This window comes from Carya illinoinensis, chromosome 14 (genome assembly GCF_018687715.1).
Source record: "Carya illinoinensis cultivar Pawnee chromosome 14, C.illinoinensisPawnee_v1, whole genome shotgun sequence".
NCBI classification, from domain to species: domain Eukaryota; kingdom Viridiplantae; phylum Streptophyta; class Magnoliopsida; order Fagales; family Juglandaceae; genus Carya; species Carya illinoinensis.
Genome location: NC_056765.1, coordinates 20,562,668 through 20,569,891, shown reverse-complemented (window position 1 = coordinate 20,569,891; position 7,224 = coordinate 20,562,668). Strand labels below are relative to the sequence as shown.

The 7,224-nt window shown below is 38.5% G+C and overlaps 1 non-coding gene across 1 annotated transcript; it reads left to right on the top strand.

Moving 5' to 3' along the window:
* Positions 1-4,048: 4,048 nt before the first annotated feature.
* Positions 4,049-4,156, top strand: LOC122295253. The gene has a single exon (XR_006237915.1). It is a non-coding gene; the product is annotated as a small nucleolar RNA R71 (small nucleolar RNA).
* Positions 4,157-7,224: the final 3,068 nt, after the last annotated feature.

Genomic DNA, 7,224 nt, shown 5'->3' with positions numbered 1-7,224 from the left:
TCCATCTATAAACTCCATGCTAGGCGGCCTTCCATCTTTTGTCCCGCATGCGTACACATTTCAGAGAGAATTGGTCAACCCATGTGCTGCTGTCTAGGAATCCTTTTGAACTTGGAAACCATCTGTACCAAATCGAAAACTCCCATATAAAACAAGTTTGAAAAGTAAAGGCAGCCCATGTGATTTCTTGCTGTCCGGCTTTTCTGCATTGTGTGATGTTGTATGAGTGCTGTCCATGTGTGTTGCATGTTTGACCGAAGGCTGCTATACATGTGATTTTTTTTTTAGCGTGATTGTCTGCTGCTTTGAAGGATTTTTCTGCTGCTGTTTTTCTGCATGTTGGTTGTCCGAATGTTTGGTCTGCATGTGTGCATTCACACTTGAATGATGTTGTGTATTGCCCAAACTATCCCTGTTATGAGAGGAATAAAAATGAAATATTTATTTTCATGTGAAACAATTGCATTATAAATCTTTTTAAGCACCAAAATACTAGAATTTATCAATTGACTCAAGTAATGTGATCTATTGCATAATTAAGTACTTAAATCATTTTTTATTAAACAATTTGTTCGCTTAAGTAACTTAATCATGCAATTTTAGCGCTTCATCACACCCCCCAACTAGCTTTTTGCTAGACTCTAGCAAACAAAGCGAATGAATTCATGCAAAGGTGAGATTACCAACTACAATTTCAGAAAATCCAAAAATCACATGCTATGAAATAGACTTGTTGAGTTTAAGAACACTGGAAATAGATTAATCTGAATTTTGTATCAACTGAGAGATTTATACACAATTTAGTTAATCAACCAAGGGAATTACATGTAACAAAGCTTGCTTTCTTTCAAGTGCATGGAAATGGGGTTAGAATTCCAAGATCGACTACTAAGAGACATTAACAGTTTCAATCACAACAACCAATCTGAGAAAACCACATGGTCTTACTCTAATTCAAAACCATTGTAGTGGCGGCTTTCACGCTATTACACTTTGAAAGGCGCTTACTTTTTTTTGTAAGGACCCCGGTAATAGGCAGCCTTTTCCACTACACAAACGTAATTTTTGTTTTTTTATGTTTTTCGATTTCCTAGTGGGGGAATCAGACCTATGAATGTGCGCCTATCCACACTTTCACAAGTCAGCCCTTACCACTAGTCTACCTAAAGGATTTTTATTTTTTTATTTTTATTTTTATTTTATTTTATTTATTTATTTTTTGATCCCTGGCTTGTCCTTTTTCTCATTTAATTCATTTCAGTTCTCTTCCTAAGCCATTAGGATATGGTTCATTAGAGTCTCAAACAATTGAAGTGTAAATCAACCAATAATGACTCAATGTAGTCTTTCTAGGCCTTCCGAGTATGTGTTGTGTGTGTTTTAGCAAAACTTTTAACATCTTTCCCTTGGTTTAACAACTAAATAAAATGGATAATTCCCTCTTTTGACATGTACTCATATTTGCACTACATTCCACATGTTTCATGACCTCAACAAATCATTTTTTTTTTTTAACACATTTTTAACAGAAAACCCTCCCCCCAACTAAATGTGACATTGTCCTCAATGTTCAGCAATTGAATATTCGATGATGTATGTTATACAGACATGAATTGGAGCAAGATAAACACTGTAGAACATATATTGAGATGAAAATGATTAAACAGAGAGGGAAAAAAAAAATTCACCTGAGATATTCAAGCGTACACAAGGAGTAGATTTCTGTCAACGTTAAAAACACAAAAAGCAAAAGAAAGAGAAACAAAACAAACAGATACTCCAGAGTAGTGGACTCAAAACAAAATAAATAAAATGCAAAACAAGCAAGAAAGAAAAAGAATTTTTTTTTTTTTACATAAACTTGAGGTTCTTAGCCTCATGTTTGAGACGCTCATGCTCTTCATACAACATCAGGTCATCCTTGGCCATGGGAATTGGCAAGCGGAATGAAGAATCTAAAAGAGATTTCAACTGTTTATTCTTCTGCCGAACGATTCCTTCCCTTATGTGAGACTCTTGAACAATTCGTTGAAGTACAACAATTTGTTCTTTAAGCCTTTCAACCTCATGGTTTTTGGCTTGTACCCGCTGGGAAAAAGCAACAATGGAGGATGAGTAGCAAGTCCCAAGACTCACCAAGTCGTAGATAGCATCTGAGTCTGACTTATTAGCCATACTGGTATTCTCTTGTTGCAACATGGCACCAATGGTAGCTGCAGAAAGGACAGGAGGTTGAGATGCAGAATGCCTCATGGATGGATCTAGAGAAATGCTTGAGGAATGAGCCATTGACAAAAGAATAGAAGGCTTAAAACGAGAATGTTGAAAGAATGCAAATGAGTTTTAGAGATGAGAAGAAAACTTGATGCGGATTGGATGAACTTCAGGACTGATTTTATAGAGATAGCACAAAGAACCAGACGAGCTATCATCCAAGTCAAAGAGTAATGTGATTTCGGTGAAATGACATTTCTTAGAAACTCGGAGCCTTCAATCTCTTTTGTCAACAACATCAGGCGATTTTTTTCAAATCTCCAGCCACACCTGTCAGGTCACGGACGGATCCAATTATTTTTTTTCAACTTTCAAATCTCCAGCCACACTTGTCAGGTCACTGACGGATCCAATTATTTTTTTTTCAACTATCTATAGTGTCTACTAACGCACCGTTTTCTTCAGTCCGCACCCCCCCAACTAGTGAGAGACATAGTTCTCAATGAATTGAACGAAAGAAAACAAAGTGCACAGAACTAAGCAAGCAAAACAAACAATCAACATGAAATATAAAATCAAAGCAAACGAACAAATAAAAACAAAGCAAGTAAAGAAAACTGTAAAGGAGGAAAAACAAATCAAGACACTTCCCTGGGATTTACAATGTACGGCCCACTCCATCGGGATTTGCAAAATTTTTGAAACTGTTTTCTTTGCTCGGAGAGAAATCGACGTTTATTTTGGGTGGACCATTCAGAAGGCATTCGCTTAGTCTCTTGAAGTGGTAAAGAAGAATCTGCAAAACAATAAAAAAATTCAAAGTCATCTTTATGCAACGGAACCAATCGCTGAGGAAAAGGAGCTGGTATAGGACAATGAATTTTCTCATGCTCATCAGAAACATGCTCTCCATCTTTATTAGAAGGGTTAGAGACCTTACCAGAATTGTATGGCTCATGTGCTGGAATGTCTACCACCTTACTGCTTCTTAAAGTAGTCACCGCTTTGACCGACTTTAAGTTAGGATCCTCACTTATTGCTTGCACTTGATGAGGCTGCCCTTGTGGATTTGGTTGTGACTGTGCAGGAAATTTACCCTCCTCTTGGGTACTTAAAGATGTAGTTAGCCTTGTGAGGGAACTCCGTATGTCATTAATTGCCAATGAATTCTGATTGTTGAGTGTTGCTTGAACTTGCATGAACTGTTGAAGTGTCATACTCAGCTGCTGAACTGTATCTTCAAATCCCTTCTTTTGCATTGGAGGTGCTTGAATTACCAATTGAGAGGGCTCCGGGGCCAAGGTTGCTAAAGTTACATGTTGGTCATCCCTCCAACTGAGATTTGGGTGGCTCCTCCATCCTGGATCATAAGAATTAGTGTAAGGACCAGAATATGGTTTATGTATCATGTTTACAGCATTAGATTGGTCCAATAACACTTCCTTGAAAGCAGGGATCGTGGGATATTCATTAGTTGAATGCCCACGATCCTCACATATGTCACACTTCTCAGAAAATTTAGGGACAGCATGCACTTCATTTACTTTCTTCAATTCCACGGCTTCCACTTTTCTAGGCAACAAAGTTAATTTCGCACGCAAATCATCATCTTCATTTAAAGTATATTTTCCATGACTAGACTCAACTTGCCTAGACCTATCATGCACATCAGTTGTGTCCCAAGATTGGGCATTTCCAGCAAGATAATCAAAATATTCAAATGTCTCCTCAGGCTCTTTGTCAAAAAAATCTCCATTACACATGGTTTGTACAAATTGGCGCATTTTAGGTGTCAAACTTTCATAAAAAAAACTAATCACACGCCAATATTCATAACCATGGTGTGGACATGAATTTAATAGATCTTTGAATCTTTCCCAACATTGATAAAAAGTTTCAGAATCCTTTTGAGAAAAATTCATGATCTGTCTTTTCAAAGCATTTGTCCTCTGTATTGGGAAGAATTTTTTTAAAAATCCTGCTTGCATCTCTTGCCATGTACGTATGGTTCTAGGTCTCAATGAATTCAACCATGTTTTAGCTTTATCTTTTAAAGAAAATGGGAACAACTTAAGCCTTATAACCTCCTTAGTGCAAGTCCGGTCCATGAATGTAGAACAAACCTCTTCAAACTCTTTGATATGCAAATAAGGGTTCCCAGAATCCATGCCATGAAAATGTGGAATTAATGGGATCATTCCAGGTTTGAAATTAAAATTGTTTGCATTCAAGGGTTGAATTATGCATGAGGGTGTGTTAGTTCTAACAGGTTGCAAATAATCTCTAATTGTCCTGTTTTGATTCCCTATTTCTCTATCATGATTCTTATTTTCAGCCATGATGCTATCAGTATCTGATGATGATTCAATAGAAGATGATGCAGAGCTAAAAGATAATAGTGATTCTGTCCTAAACAATCGAGAAGTTTGGTCCCTAGTCCAACCAGTCATACAAACAAGAGCAGAAAATCAAAGACTATGAAGAATAAACAGAGAGAAGGGAAAAAGATTAGATGTCACCCAGGCTGTGAAGAGATTCACAGCTCCACAAACGTCCTCTCAGCAGTAGAGGAATGCTCTAATAAGCACCAGTTGTCCCCGGCAACGGCGCCAAAAACTTGACTCGGTTTCGAATGTGCTTCCAAGTGTAGAAGTGTCAAGTTGTATCAAGGATAAGTCCAGGATCGTATTCCACAGGGACAACGGGTTATCAAAGCGTTTGTGGCATTTTTTTTTTTACGTAAAAGAAGTATCGAGTACAAGAGATGAAAATAAATATGAATCTATGTTTCTAAAATTATCCAAAACCAAGAGATTTAAGGAAAAAGTGTAGAAGTTGAATTAAACTTGCAAGAAGCAATAAAACAAACACTTGGGATGCAATTTTCGCCCATTTCTAATTTGAAATTGGTTTTACCTCTAAGTTCATCTTCTCTCAAGCATTTTCTCATTTCAAGAGATTATGATCGGTTAAATAAACAATAAGCACACTTTTTCAGTATAATCAAGGTGCTTGACAGATTTTATATCAAGTGTAAAAGTGCAAGAAAGCTATCAAAATCTTGTTACAAGTTCAAGCATCAATCGTGCCTTCATGTCTACGACTGATCAAGTTCAAGAACATAGAATTTTAATCCTTCCCATAGGTAAAATGAAATATAATCTATCAAGTTAATCATTTAAAATTCTATAATCTTGGAGAAAATCCAACCCCAAACAGTCATGAGCTACTCATTGAATCCCAAGCTAAAATTCTAGTCTATCATTTCTAAATTAACAAAATGTCTAAAAATGATGAACTCTAATATTTCAAATTGTTGTATGAAAATAAAGGTAGAAGAATAAAAATAACAAGCTGAAACCAAAACTTAAAGCAAGTAAAATAAAAATGACCGAATGAGAGCAGCCCAAGCCGTCTAGTTCATGAGGTCTCAATGTAAAAGCAATACAATCAATGAAAACCAGCCTACCTTAAGGTCTAATGTCTGCAGCTCCAGCGTAAATGAAAAGAATAAAAAGAACAACAAGCCCAACTAAAACTGCCCTCCATCCGAGAACTTACAACTCCAAAACGAAAAAGGAAAGAAAGGGAAAAAAAAATCCCCCAAAAAAAACTCCTCTCTCTTCAGAAAAGCACTGCCCCACCAAGTCTATCACTATCAAGAACCAAGAAAAGAAATCCCCCTTGTGTTTCGCCGCCTCTGGAGAGTAAGTCCAAAAGCTCCTTCTAATTCGTCAAAGACCCGTTGCAGCCTTGCACAGTTGCATCCCCAGCTTTTACTTCAAAAAAACCGAAAATAACCCCTCGCCTTCGTGCGTGTAAGTAGCAAAGAAGCCCCAAGGCCTGCTGCCTCTCACATCCGTCCATAAGGAAAAGCATAATTGCTGCATGTTCAGCGTGTGTCAGCATGGGATCAGAACAGCTTGCAGAACAGCTGTTGAATTTGTCTTCCGTCTATAAACTCCATGCTGGGCGGCCTTCCATCTTTTGTCCCGCATGCGTACACATTTCAAAGAGAATTGGTCAACCCATGTGCTGCTGTCCAGGAATCCTTTTGAACTTGGAAACCTTCTGTACCAAACCGAAAACTCCCGTATAAAACAAGTTTGAAAAGTAAAGGCAGCCCATGTGATTTCTTGCTGTCCGACTTTTCTGCATTGTGTGATGTTGTATGAGTGTTGTCCATGTGTGTTGCATGTTTGACCGAAGGCTGCTGTACATGTGATTTTTTTTTCAACGTGATTGTCTGCTGCTTTGAAGGATTTTTCTGCTGCTGTTGGTTGTCCGAATGTTTGGTCTGCATGTGTGCATTCACACTTGAATGATGTTGTGTATTGCCCAAACTATCCCTATTATGAGAGGAATAAAAATGAAATATTTATTTTCATGTGAAACAATTGCATTATAAATCTTTTTAAGCACTAAAATACTAGAATTTATCAATTGACTCAAGTAATGTGATCTATTGCATAATTAAGTACTTAAATCATTTTTTATTAAACAATTTGTTCTCTTAAGTAACTTAATCATGCAATTTTAGTGCTTCATCACTTCTTCTCCTTCCTCCCGCGTCGAACGCGACTCTCTCTCTCTACCCATTTTCTGTCCGTTTTCTCTCTTCGCCCAGAACCACCGCCGCCGGCCGCCGTGCGGCACACCGCCCATACCATTCGAAGCCTCTCCCTCCGGCGCACCTCCCCACCAATTCTCAGCCCCATCCGGCCTGCTGTTTGGCCGGAAAACCCCCTCAAAGCCTCCACGGTTTTTGGCTCGATCCGCCTCCGTCGCTCCACCTCCGGCCACCATTTCTTCACCACTTCATCACCGGTCCCTTGCCATCCTAACCCACCTCTTTTCGGCCTCCAATGGTCACCAGAATAGCTCCCACGAGCTAGCTTTCCTTTTTGGGAAATCCGGCCTCTCTCCGCCATTTCTGCCGCCACCCACGGCCAACCACCACTTCCAATAGCTTCATAATCATCCCTAGACCATTCCCTATCAATCTCAAGC